Raw genomic sequence first — 14,284 nt, 5'->3', positions numbered from 1 at the left:
TCAGAATGTCTTCTCACCAGAGTTCCACTCTATATCACTTTAAAAATCAGAGCCTTCCACGTCCGTGTTTCCCCCCCAAAATGTTACCCTCTGTGCTATAAGGAACTGGCAGTGCAGTATCCCCTCACAGAATGTGCCACTATGGTCTCAGGAACACCCATTCTGCAAGTTGTAATTCTAGTACTTTCTGGATCTTACCAGATGGCACAAAGGGTAGGCTTTCAAATCATGTTTGTACACACGCAGGGTTGACAAACACACTGCACCAGCCGTCCAGCGACATGCTATCAGTTGTGAGAAGCCTGCAAATTTCAGAAATGAAAGAAAGATTGTGTGCCTTGGGGGCGCCTGGGTGGCTCAGTTGGTTAAGCGACTGCCTTCGGCTCAGGTCATGATCCTGGAGTCCCTGGATCGAGTCCCACATCAGGCTCCCTGCTCAGCAGGGAGTCTGCTTCTCCCTCTGACCCTCCCCCCTCTCATGTGTTCTCTCATTCTCTCTCTCTCAAATAAATAAAATCTTAAAAAAAAAAAAAAAGATTGTGTGCCTTGGAATCAATGAAGTATGGTGGAACTTCCCTAGACTCTCATCAAGATTTCCCTTCGTTTTCATTGGCAAAGTTGTTTCCTGCCTGCCACTGCAATTACTGGTAAGAAGAAATGAGATTCCAAAGCATGCCTTGGATCCTCACACAGTATTCACAAAGTATTTCTGTGAGGGGTAAATAAAATCAGGATTTTGTTAACTAGGAGGAATGGGGTATGGCTGTTGACACTTTACCCTTTCATTTTACAAAGCACAACTCACTCTTGAACATGTGCACAGCTGTAAGAGTTTCTCTAAGATACATACTACACAGTGGGATTTAGCTGAATAATGGGGTACCCATATTTTTGGGATTTTTATTGTGAAACTTTCCAAACATGCCCCAAACTAGAAAGTATAATAAATCCCCTGTGTCCAACCCTTAGCTTCATTTAACCATAGACTTGTTTCATTTACCCCTTCCCCCTTGTTATGTTTTTTGTTGGAGTATTTTAAAGCAAATCCCAGACATTGTACCATTCAGTTCTAAATACTTCAGTATGCAACTCAAAAAGAAATCTCCAAATATTTTCTTGCATGACCACAATCCATTATCACATCTAACAAAATGCAAATAATTATTTAATATTATTCAATTACCAAGCCATACTCAAATTTCCTTGATTGTATAAAAAATTCTTTTTGTAATTTCTGTTTAGAATCAAGATCAAACAGGATCCGTTTTATTTGGTTGTTACGTGTCTTGTGTTTCTCATAAGTCTTTTAAGTCTTATGTTTCTCTTAATCTAGAACAGTCCCCTCACCTTTTATTTTTTCCTTTCATTGACTTGCTGATGAAATTAGAGTCTAATAGAAAGTCCCTCTTTTGAGATCTTGTATATTGCTTCCTTGTGGACTTCATCCTTTATGCTCAATATTTCCTGTGGACTAGGGGTCAGTTTTAAAGGTTTGACTGCATTATTATTTTTTTTTGTTGTTTTATTTTTTAAGATTTTATTTATTTATTTGACAAAGAGAGAGAGACAGCGAGAGCAGGAACACAAGCAGGGGGAGTGGGAGAGGGAGAAGCAGGCTTCCCCTCGAGGAGGGAGCCCAATGTGGGACTCGATCCCAGGACCCTGGGATCATGACCTGAGCCGAAGGCAGACGCTTAACGACTGAGCCACCCAGGCGCCCCTATTATTGTTTTTTAAATATTTTATTTTTAAGTGATCTCTACCCCCAATGTGGGGCTCAACCTCACAACCCCGAGATCAAGAGTCACATCCTCCACTGACTGAGCCAGCCAGGTGCCCGGTTTGATTGTATTATGACTCAAAATTTTTTTTCTGAGAATCCTTACTAAGTGATGCTGTGTACTTTCTGTACCCACTCAGGAGGCATGTGATGTTGGTTGTCTCACTTTTTGTGGCATTAAGATTGATCATTGGGTTTGGATGGTGACAGCCTGATTTTTATACATTTCCTATCAGTTTTTCTTGTAGTTGTTTTAGCAGCATTAATGACTAGTGCTTGAATCAGTTATTTCACTAATGGTTGAAACAATTTTCTAGTTTGGACAGTCCTGCATTTATTAACTAAAATCAGGGCAAGGTGAGTACCTTATTAAATTTTCTACCCTAGGCACTTGACTCACCTTACCCTAATCCCAGCCCTAGCTGGAATTCTTCTGTATTGAAACACTTTCCCTTATCCACAGAGATATTAGGTTATACTGAAATTCTATTTATATTAGAAAAGCAGAAATGTTTAGTTCTTTCCCTATAATTAACAATTTTCAGAGGAATAAGTTGATGGCCTGGCTATCTCCAGGACTATTTCCTTTCTAAAAAATTATTCTGAACTCATGACTTTTTATATATTCAATATGTTTTAATCAACTGCAGTCCTTAACCTTTTTGAAATTAAAATTATCCCATGTGTGCCTGTGGAAGCACACAACCCCAATGATTGTTTGCTATTATAGTTCTACCCTGCTTTTATTTATTTATTATTTATTTATTTTTTAAAGATTTTATTTATTTTTTTGACAGAGAGAGACACAGAAAGAGCAGGAACACAAGCAGGGGGAATGGAAGAGGAAGAAGCAGGCTTCCCACCAAACAGGGAGCCCGATGCAGGGCTCAATCCCAGGACCCCGGGATCATGACCTGAGCCGAAGGCAGACGCTTAACAACTGAGCCACCCAGGCACCCCTCTACCATGCTTTTAATCCCTTATTTAGTTGTTCTGTATGTATTTTAGATATATCCTCATGTTCGCCAATTTCTTTGCTCATTCTTGTTTCCTTTTTAAGGAAATAGCTATATTGAGATATAATTCATATTCACCCACTTAAAGTGTACAGTTTGGTGGGTTTTAGTATCTCACAAAGTTATGCAACCATCACCACTATCTAATTCCAAAATATTTCATCATTCCCCAAAGAAATGCTGCACACATTACTAGTTCTCTCCCGCTTCTCCCACGTCGTGGTTCCTGGTAATCACTAATCTGCTTTCTGTCTCAGATTGACTATTGGAGGATTTGCCTATTCTGGACATCTCACACAAAGAGAATCATACAATGTATGCCTTCTGTGACTGGCTTTTTCACTTAGCATGTTTTCAAAGTTCGTCCATATAGTAGCATATATCAGCACTCCATTCCTTTTCATGGATGACTAATATTCCATTGTTTGTGACCCCCACATTTTGTTTATTAATTCATCAAGTGATGGTCATTTGGGTTATTTCCACTTTGGGGCTATTAAGAATAAAGCTACTTTGCCCATTTTATTTTATTTTATTTTGTTTTTATTTTTTTTTTTCAAGCAATCTCCATGCCCAACATGGGGCGCTAATTCATGACCCCAACACCAAGAATCACATGTTCCACCAACTAAACTAGCCAGGTTCCCCTCTTTGCCCATTTTAATTAAAAACTTCTTAATATTTAATATTTCATTTATTTATTATTTTTTATGTTAAAGATTTATTTATTTATTATTTTAGAGAGAGAGAGAGAGAGATTCAGAGTGTGGGGGGTGAAGAGGGAGAGAGAGAATCTCTAGCTGATTTCCCTCTGAACACAGAGCCCATGACCCTGAGATCATGACCTGAGCCTAAACCAATAGTCAGTAACTTAACCAACTGAGACACCCAGGAGTCCCATTTATATTTTATTTTTAAAAACTTCTGCTTTCCTTTCGTCTGGAACTGCCATCTTCCAGTAATTTGCTAAAATGATCAAAACAAAGGGAAAGAGGAGAGGTACCCACTATATGTTCTCTAGGCCTTTTAGAAAACATGGAGTTGTTCCTTTGGCCACATACATGGGAATCTACAAGGAAGGTGATATTGTGGACATCAAGGGAATGGGCACTGTTCAAAAAGGAATGCCCCACAAATGTCACCATGGCAAAACTGGAAGAGTCTACAATGTTACTGAGCATGTTGTTGGCATTGTTCTAAACAAACAAGGGCAAGACTCTTGCCAAGAGAATTAATGTACACATTGAGCATATTAAACACTCAAAGAGCTGAGATAGCTTCCTGAAGCGTGTGAAGGAAAATGATCAGAAAAAGAAGGAAGCCAAAAAGAAAGGTACTTGGGTTCAACTGAAGTGCCAGCCTGCCCCACCCAGAGAAGCACATTTTATGAGAACCAGTGGAAAGGAGCCCGAACTGCAGGAACCCATTCCCTATGAATTCATGGCATGATAAATGTAAAGAAAATAAAAGACCTCAAGACTGTTAAAAAAATTTTTTTTCTTTAAAGATTTATTTATTTAAGAGAGTGCCAGAAAGGGGAAGGTGCAGTGGAAGAAGGAGAGACAGAATCTGAAGTTGACTCCCTGCTGACTTCAGAGCCCAATGCAGAGCTCGATCTCACAACCCTGAGATCATGACCTGAGCCAAAACTAAGAGTCAGTTGTTTAACCAACTGAGCCACCCAGCTGCCCCTTAAAATTTTTAATGTAATCTCTATCCCCAATGTGGGGCTCAAACTCACAACCTTGAGATCAAGAGTCACATGCTCTTCTCCAAAGAAGACAGCCAAATGGCCGACAGACACATGAAAAAATGTTGAACATCACTCGGCATCAAGGAAATACAAATCAAAACCACAATGAGATGCCACCTCACACCAGTCAGAATGGCTACAATTAACAAGCCAAGAAATGATAGATGTTGGTGAGGATGTGGAGGAAGGAGAACCCTCCTACACTGCTGGTGGGAATGCAAGCTGGTGCAGCCACTCTGGGAAACAGTATGGAGGTTCCTCAAAAAGTTGAAAATAGAACTACCGTACAACCCAGCAATTGCACTACTGGGTATTTACCCCAAAGATACAAATGTATTGATCCGAAGGGGCAGTTGTACCCCAATGTTTATAGCAGCAATGTCCACAATAGCCAAACTATGGAAAGAGCCCAGATGTCCATCGATGGATGAATGGATAAAGAAGATGTGGTAGGGGCACCTGGGTGGCTCAGAGGGTTAAGCGTCTGCCTTAGGTTCAGGTCATGATCCTGGGGTCCTGGGATCGAGCCCTGTGTCACACTCCCTGCTCAGCAAGGAGCCTGCTTCTCCCTCTCCCTTTGCCTGGCACTCCCCGTGCTTGTGCTCTCTTGCTCTGTCAAATAAATAGATAAAATATTAAAAAAAAAAAAAGATGTGGTGTACATATACACAATGGAATATTATGCAGCCATCAAAAATGAAATCCTGCCATTTGCAACAATGTGGATGGAACTAGAGGGTATTATGCTAAGTGAAATAAGTCAATCAGAGAAAGACAATTATCATATGACCTCACTGATATGTGGAATTTAAGAAATAAGGCAGAGGATCATAGGGGAAGAGAGGAAAAAATGAAACAAGATGAAACCAGAGATAGAGACAAACCATAAGAGTCTCTTTTTTTCTTTTAATTTTTAAAGATTTTATTTATTTATTTGACAGAGAGAGATAGCAAGAGCAGGAACACAAGCAGGGGGAGTGGGAGAGGGAGAAGCAGGCTTCCTGCTGAGCCAGGAGCCCCATGCGGGGCTCGAGCCCAGGACCCTGGGATCATGACCCGAGCTGAAGGCAGAGGCTTAACGACTGAGCCACCCAGGTACTCCAGGAGACTCTTAATCTCAGGAAACAAACTGAGGGTTGTTGGAGGGGAGGGGGGTGAGGGGACGAGGTGGCTGGGTAATGGACATTGGAGAGGGTATATGTCGTGGTGAGCTCTGTGTATTGTGTAAGACTGATGAATCACAGACCTGTACCCCTGAAACAAATAATACATTATATATTAGTAATAAAAACAAACAAACAAACAAATAAATAAATAGACCCCAGACACATGGGTTTGTGTCTGGGCTCTCAATTCTATTCATTGATGTTTATGTCTAATCTTAAGCCGGTACCATACTGTCTTGATTACCATTACTTTGTAGTGTATTTTGAAATGAGGAAATGTGTGTCCTCCATGTTTGTTCTTTTTCAAGGTTGTTTTGGGTTTTTCAGAAGCTCTTGAAATACTATATGTAGTTTAGAATCTGCTTGTAAATTTCTAGAAAGTCAGCTAGGATTCTGATAGATATTGCATTGAATCTGTAGATCAATTTGGGGAGTATTGTCACCTTTATAATATTAAGTCTTCTGATCCATGAATATGGGATTTTTTTCAATTTATTTAGATATCCTTTAATTTCTTTCAACAATATTTTATAATTTTCAGCATATAATGTTATATTTGTTTTGTGAGTGTGTTTCTAAGAATTGTATTCTTTTTGATGCTATTTCAAATGGAATTATTTTCTTAATTTCATTTTCAGATTGTTCATTGAAAGTATATAGAAAAAAATTGATCTTGCATTCTGCAGCCTTGATGAAAATAAAACGGTTTCGGGCGCCTGGGTGGCTCAGTTGGTTAAGCGACTGCCTTCGGCTCAGGTCATGATCCTGGAGTCCCTGGATCGAGTCCCGCATCGGGCTCCCTGCTTGGCAGGGAGTCTGCTTCTCCCTCTGACCCTCCCAACCCTCCCCCCTCTCATGTGCTCTCTCTCTCAGTCTCTCTCTCTCAAATAAATAAATAAATAATCTTAAAAAAAAAAAAAAGAAAACGGTTTCTCTTAGTTCTAATAGTTTTTCAGGTAATTCTTTAGGATTTTCTATATACAAGGCCACATCATCTGTGGATAGAGATAGTTTTATTTCTTCCTTTCCAATCTGGATGCCTTTTTTTATCCTTGCCCAATTTCCCTGACTAGAATCTTCTATTACAGAAATAGCGAGGGTGGGCATCCTTGTCTTATTCCTGATTTTAGGGGGAAAACATCCAGTCTTTCACCATTAAATATGTTAGTTGTAACTTTATCATAGACGGTCTTTTGTCAGGTTCCCTTCTGTGCCTAGTTTGTTGAAGTTTGTTGAGTGGTTTTTTTTTCTTTTTTAATGACAAGGTGTTGAATTTTATCAAATGCTTTTTTGTGTCTATTGAGATGATCATGGGTTCTTTTTTCATTTTAGTGATATGATGCATTAAAATGGTTATTTTTCAGATGTTAAACCAAACTCGCATTCCTAGGATAAATCTCTTTTGGTCATGGTGCATTTTTATATGTTGCCGCATAGTTTGCTAGTGTTTGAGGGGCCATGTTTTTCTCTTCATGCACTTCAATTCCTACTTTTATGTTTTAAAATCACCAATAAAGAGTGAACCTGTAAAACCCTAGGCAACCCACCCCTGACCCCAATAAAGGCAAAACCCCAGGCCCATGCTCCCTCTGTCTGTACCCCTGATCTCACTGTATGGCCTGGATGTGCCATGTACCCTCCAGGACTCCTCAGTAATAAACCTTGTTTTTTTTCAAGGTTTCCTGATGGTTGTTACTGAGGTGCATCTTGCAATCATAAGAACCACATGGGCTGGTCTGGCCTCAACACTGGGGAAATGGTGTTGTACCAGGCATTTCTAGCCAGTAGCTTCACTATCTATAGGCTGGGACCAACACAAAACAAATGGCTACTAGGAGGGTTTTGTTAACTGACATCTGGTTGCTCTCACTTGCAGTATCTGTTGCCTGTTTTTTTGGTTTTTTTTTGTTTTTCAACGTTAAGTCATACTTTGTTTTTTTGCATGTACCATAATTTTTTTTTGTCAGAAACTGGACATTTTATTTTTTTATTTTATTTTATTTTTTAAAAAAGATTTTATTTATTTATTTGACAGAGACACACAGCAAGAGAGGGAACACAAGCAGGGGGAGTAGAAGAGGGAGAAGCAGGCTTCCCACAGAGCAGGGAGCCCGATGCGGGGCTCGATCCCAGGAACCTGGGATCATAACCTGAGCCGAAGGCAGACGCTTAACGACTGATCCACCCAGGTGCCCCAGAAACTGGACATTTTAGATAATATCATAGTAACCCTTCCAATAGGGCTTGTTATTGTTATTTGCTAGTTTATTTGTTTAGTGACTGACTGGATTATTTTAGTGTAGTCTATTCTCTCTCCATCCTCCCCTTTCCCTGTGGTCTAATGTTGTCCTGAGGCTGGCAGAAGCCCAGTCGTCCATAGTCATCCTGGGATGTGGAGGTTTTGGCAGGGCTTTCTTTGATATCTCTTCCTCGGACCACACCGCTGTTAGACTCCACCAATTGCCCACTGGTTACTCTATTGTTTTCAGCAAAGCCCTGGTGCAAAAATTGCTCCCCAGAGGAACCCAATCCAATTCAGTCTCCTTTGATGGGATAGATTTTTTTTTTTTTTTTAGATTTTATTTATTTATTTTGAGAGAGAGAGAGGGAGAACAAGCTTGGGAGGAGCAGAGGGAGAGAGAATTTCAAGCTGACTCCACACCAAGCGTGGAGCACTGAGCCTGACACAGGGTTTGATTTCAAGACCCTGAGATCATGACCTGAGCTGAAATCAGGAGCCAGACCCTCAACCTACTGAGCCACCCAGGTGCCCTGAAATAGTTTTTCAAGAGCAGTACTTTTTTTTTTTTTTTAAAGATTTTATTTATTTGACAAGGAGAGAGAGAACACAAACAGGGGGAACAGAAGAAAGAGAAGCAGGCTCCCCACCGAGCAGGGAGCCCAATGTGGGGCTTGATCCCAGGACCCCTGGATCATGACCTGAGCTGAAGGCAGATGCTTAACCGCCTGAGCCACCCCGGCGCCCCTGAGAGCAGTATTTGAGTTTATTCAGATCCCAGGCAGGCTCTTCCCCGCTCCCTTTCCCAGGTTTTCTAGCTGGCCTATACTTTGCCTATGTATCCAATAAATACGTCATTCCCCTCCCAGTTGCTTTTCACCACAATCTCCGCTGTTTCTGAAAGAACCCTCAGGCTTGAACTTCTCCACATTGATAGCAGATGAAATCAGTGTCTTTGGGAAGAAAATAAGAGCTGTCTTTTTCATCCTGCTTCTTCCCTTAGGCAAAATTTCTGAGCCATTACTCTGAAGGGGGTGGGGACTGTGGCACACTTCTCTCGGAGTGACACTCTTGCCCTAGGAATTGAGCACTCAGTAGAAAGGGGTTAGTAACATCACATCTTGGCTTGCCTCTTCCGGCTTGGAACCACTGCCTGGTGAGCTGAGGCAAGGACAATCAGAGCTCTGTGGACTCTCAGAGGCACCACAGTCAGGGTAGAGAGCCTCAGTCCCACGAGCAGGATCTGGGCAGACGAAAGGAGCCCTCATTTCTCAGCCACACTCACAGGAAGTGAGCCTCCGCAACAGGTTGATGGGGATAAGATGAGAAATGCTGATGTCCTGCTGTTTGTAGGAAATAGCCCTCCAACTGGGAGCTGGGGGGAGAGAGAGCCCTGTGTTCTTTCTTGGATGTACCAGTCTTGAGTGTTCATCTTGCCGAGTGGGAGTGGGGGAAGGAGGAGTGGGTCTCAGCTTAAATACCATAGACTCAGTGTTTGTACTGAATTTTAGTAGCTTTTGTTTGTTTTGTTTTAGTAAATGTTTCTTTCTTTCTTTTCTTTTTATAGGCTATATGTCCTTAGGACCATTTCTAGAGATTTTAACTGATTTTGTTGTTTTTTCTTTTTCAACAAGAACCAAGTTTTTCATTTGTTCATTTCTCCCATGTGAAGTATTCCTCGATGACATCCTTGGCCTGAGACTCTTTGCCATGGTCCTTAATCACCACACAACTGCAACCAACCACTTGATGGGGTTTTCCCTCTTTGTCAACTTTATGGAGGCTTACACATCCCCCTAGTTTCTTGTTGTCATCAGCCTTAATTAGGTTGATTTTGGTGTTCAGCACAAAGGGCCTCCACCAAATTGACATACATAGGCTCATCACAGTTGGATACAAATGCACAAAGGTGGGCTTGGAGCTCGTCTAAGGCTTTGGCCGCTTAGCGAATTCCACGTGCTAGGCCGTTGTGGATGAGGGTGGTCTTCAGTACCTCTTGCAAAGCAGCAGTATGAACACCCATTACACCTCCAGCAGTCATGCCTTCCTCAGTAATGGCAGTGGGTTACTGGTAGAGCCGAATCCTGAATGCACCTGAGCCTCCGCACGACTCGGTGACAGCGGGGGAAAAACAAAGACTGATTTTATGTCTGTTATTTATTTATTTATTTATTTATTTATTTATTTATTTATTTATTTAAAGATTTTATTTATTTATTTGACAGAGACATAGCAAGAGAGGGAACACAAGCAGGGGGAGTGGGAGAGGGAGAAGCAGGCTTCCTGCAGAGCAGGGAGCCCGACGCGGGGCTCGATCCCAGGATCCTGGGATCATGACCTGAGCCGAAGGCAGATGCTTAACAACTGAGCCACCCAGGCACCCCTATGTCTGTTTTTTTAAAAAAATGTTCACCAATTTCACTGGGGAATGGGTCCACGATGTCTTAATCTTGCTTGTGGAAATCTTCCCCTCCACCATGGTTTCTTGCATTATACCTCTACTTTCTTAGTTTCCTTTCCTTATTCTAGAAGCCCAGAATATGTTTTTGTTATAACTTTGTTAGATTAACATTTGTTGAAGAAATGCAAGATGTATGGGGCGCCTGGGTGGCTCAGTCGTTAAGCGTCTGCCTTCGGCTCAGGTCATGATCCCGGGGTCCTGGGATCGAGCCCCGCATCGGGCTCCTTGCGCTGCGGGAAGCCTGCTTCTCCCTCTCACACTCCCCCTGCTTGTGTTCCCTCTCTCTCTGTCAAGTAAATGAATAAAATCTTAAAAAAAAAAAAAAGGAAATGCAAGATGTGGATGTTGCCACGGTTCAACAAAAGATTACGAGAGAAATTGAAAGAGAGGATTATTACTCACAAGATCTGGAGGAAGTACACAGTATGTGTCAAGGGGCCACTTGAGCACTTGAGAAGGTCAAGGTAGGGTGCAAACAGAGAGGGAGAGGACCTGGGGCATATGCCTTCATCCTTTTCTGTGGGTGGGGAGGGCTTTGGGGTTCCTGGGCTAAGGCTGGATTGGTCAATTCAAACCCAAAACAGTGTGGTCTGGGAAGCTCCATGGGGAGTTCTTTTTGGTTTTTTTTTTTAAGATTTTATTTGTCCGAGAGACAGAGTACAAGCAGGGGGAGAGGCAGGCAGAGGGAGAAGCAGGCTCCCTGCTGAGCAAGGAGCCCGATGTGGGACTCGATCCCAGGACACTAGGATCATGAACCACCAGAACCGAAGGCAGACCCCCAACCAACTGAGCCACCCAGGCATCCCATCCAAGGGGAGTCTTCTCTATGGGGTGCACAAGAGAAAGGCTCTGGGAGAGAGGACAGACAGTTGGTCACAAGGGCTGTTGAGGAAGTCATGTCAGGATCTTACATTTGCTTGTGACTCTGCAGGCTATTACCTAGGACGTGTGCTTGCTTGCATGGGGGGCTAATGTCAGTTAAGCCCGCTGGCAGGCTGGTTGGCTAAACAAAATAAATGCTAAGGCAGCAATAGCATGGCTAGCTTAGCTAAACTCCTGACATATTTCTTACTAAAACATAAGGCTGTTACAGGATTTCTTCTCCTCTAAGTGTCCACGGTTCCTGGCCATGCTGCTTTTAAGAACGAAAAGGTAGACCAGACAGACTGGTGGGCAGCAAGACAAAGTTTATTGAGTGATAGCAAAGTGATAGTACAAAGCTCCCAAAGAGGGAGGGGACCCGAGAGGGTTGCCAATTTGACATTTAGTTCTAGGGGTTTTTATGGGCTTATTGGCGGGCTGTTTTAATCTGATTAACCCTCCCTGTGCCTGGCATCCAATCAGATTTTTGTCACCTATCTATTACATGGGCAAGGTTGGAGGGCTCCTTCCAGGGCGGTGTAAAATCCTTTAAAGGGTGGTTTCCTCTTAGGGTCGGGGCCCCTTGTCTGCCTGCCTTTCTTCCAACTATCCTTCATCAAGGCAACAATTTTAAACCCCTTCCCTTTAAAATAGTATGAAGTATATTTAATAACAGCTGTTAGATACAATAAAGTATTCACACCAAAACAGGTTTTATTTTTTTACACTACATCTGACATTCACAGAACCACATATTTCAATTTATTATTTTATTTTATTTTTTAAGTAAGGTCTAGGCCCAACATGGGGCTTGAACTCATATCCCCAAGATCAAGAGTGGCATGCTCTACAGACTGAGCTAGCCAGGTACCCCAGAATCATACCTTTTAAAAAAAACTTTATTTTTGGGGCCCCTGGGTGGCTCAGTTGGTTAAGCATCTGCCTTTGGCTCAGGTCATGATCCCGGGGTCCCAGATGGAGCCCACTTTTCCCTCTCCCTCTGTCCCTCCCCCTGCTCATACTAGTGCTTTCTCTCTCTCTCTCTCAAATAAATAAATAAAATCTTAAAAAAAACCCAAAACTTTGTTTTTAACCAATTTTAGATTTACAGAAAAGTTGCAAACATAATTCAGAAAGTTTCCACATATTTTCCACTTAGCTTCATCTAATTCTAACATCTTACATGACCAAAGTATATTGATTAAAACTAAGAAATTAACCTTAGTATAATACCATTATCTAATGTACAGAACTTATTAGAATTTCAGTAGTGATTCACTGATGTCCTTTTCCTCTTTTGGGATTTCACAGATCATTGAGTTGTTATTTCTCCTTAGTGTCTTCTAATCTATGACAGTATTGTAGTTTTTCCTTATCTTCCATGACCTTGACATTTTAAAGAGTATTGGTCATGAATGTTGTTAAGATATCCATCAATTTGGGCTTGTTTGATGTTTTCTTGTGACTAGAATGAGGTTATGCATTTTGGACAAATGACTTTTTGTCCTTCTCAGTGCTCCGTAGTAAGGCGTTTATGACATTGTTATGTTGTTACACGTTAACCTTGATCATTTGGTTAGGGTGCCCCCTGTGAGGTTTCTCCACTGTAAAGTTACTATCTTCCCCTCGTCTTCATAAATAACTGAGTAGATAATGTAAGATTATCTAAATATCCTGTTTCTCCTCAAATTTCTGCCTAATTTTATTTTATTATTTATTTATTTTTTAAAAATTTTACTTATTTATTTGACAGAGAGAGCACAAGCAGGAGGAGTGGCAGGCAGAGGGAAAGGGAGAAGCAGTCTCCCTGAGGAGCAGGGAGCCCAAGGCGTGGCTCCATCCCAGGACCCTGGGATCATGACCCGAGCTGAAGGCAGTCGCTTAACCAACTGAGCCACCCAGGATCCCTGCCTGCTAATTTTAGTATCCACCTTTCCTGCAAGGAATTAACACAGTGGTACTTGCTTAATATTGATTTTTTTTATTTCCCTCTTTCTTTCTACACACTTCAGTTGGAATTCTTCTGTAAGAATTCTTTCCCATTTATTTATTTATGTCAGTATAGATTCATAATATTTATCATTCTATGGGTTATAATCTAACCCATAATTTATTTATTTTAATGCTCAGATTGTTCTAACTTTGGCCATTTAGAGCTCCTTCAGGTTTGGTTCCTGTGTCTTTTTTTTTTTTTTTTAAAGATTTTATTTATTTATTTGACAGAGACAGAGACAGCGAGAGCAGGAACACAAGCAGGGGGAGTGGGAGAGGGAGAAGCAGGCTTCCTGCTGAGCCGGGAGCCCGATGTGGGACTCGATCCCAGGACCCTGGGATCATGACCTGAGCTGAAGGCAGTCGCTTAACCAACTGAGCCACCCAGGTGCCCAGGTTCCTGTGTCTTTTTGACATGTCCCTTCCTTTTTTCAGCACAGCCTTACTTTCTGGCACTGCAAAATATTCTGGATTCATCGTATAATTTCCCTGTCCCAGTCCTTGAATCAACCACTCTCCAAGGAATCCTGGTTCTTTTACTGAAGAATGGTGTATAGAAACCAATATCTGGGTGCTAAGTGTGCTCACTGCTACTAGGTTCCTTCTGTGGAAAAGCTAGGAAATACGTGTATCTCTACTAAGCCATGCACACATGCATTTGTATTTTTATAGAACTCTATCTGTATATATATTTTAAAACTAGGATTTTATGCTGATACCTCTGATTCCAATCCAGTATTATGCGCTTCTTATTTGTAACTTTTTTTCCAATAGTGAGAAACCAGGCTCTCCATTGTATATAAAATTCTTACTTATTTATTCATAAAGTACACATAAAGTGGTGTCAGAATTGTTAACCCACAGTCCTTTGAAATACACATTTTTATTCTAGATTATAGCATTTATGTAGTTCTTTTTGTCTTTAACCTCTTTTAAAATTTTTTAAAGATTTTATTTATTAGAGAGAGAGAGGTACAAGTAGGGAGAGTGGCAGAGGGAGAGGGAGAAGCAGGCTG

The 14,284-nt window shown here is 41.4% G+C and overlaps 2 pseudogenes; one reads left to right on the top strand and one right to left on the bottom strand.

Moving 5' to 3' along the window:
- The first annotated feature begins 3,764 nt into the window (after positions 1–3,764).
- Positions 3,765–4,272, top strand: LOC123840372 (large ribosomal subunit protein eL21-like; annotated as a pseudogene).
- A 4,305-nt stretch (positions 4,273–8,577) lies between these two features.
- Positions 8,578–10,016, bottom strand: LOC123840366 (small ribosomal subunit protein eS12-like; annotated as a pseudogene).
- Between the last annotated feature and the right edge of the window lie 4,268 nt (positions 10,017–14,284).

This window comes from Mirounga angustirostris, unplaced genomic scaffold (assembly GCF_029215605.1).
Source record: "Mirounga angustirostris isolate CCGP_5_RB_7025 unplaced genomic scaffold, mMirAng1.0.hap1 SCAF_1, whole genome shotgun sequence".
In the NCBI taxonomy this organism is placed as follows: Eukaryota; Metazoa; Chordata; class Mammalia; order Carnivora; family Phocidae; genus Mirounga; species Mirounga angustirostris.
Note: the sequence above shows the minus strand (reverse complement) of the source record. Positions and strands in the feature narration are given on the sequence as shown.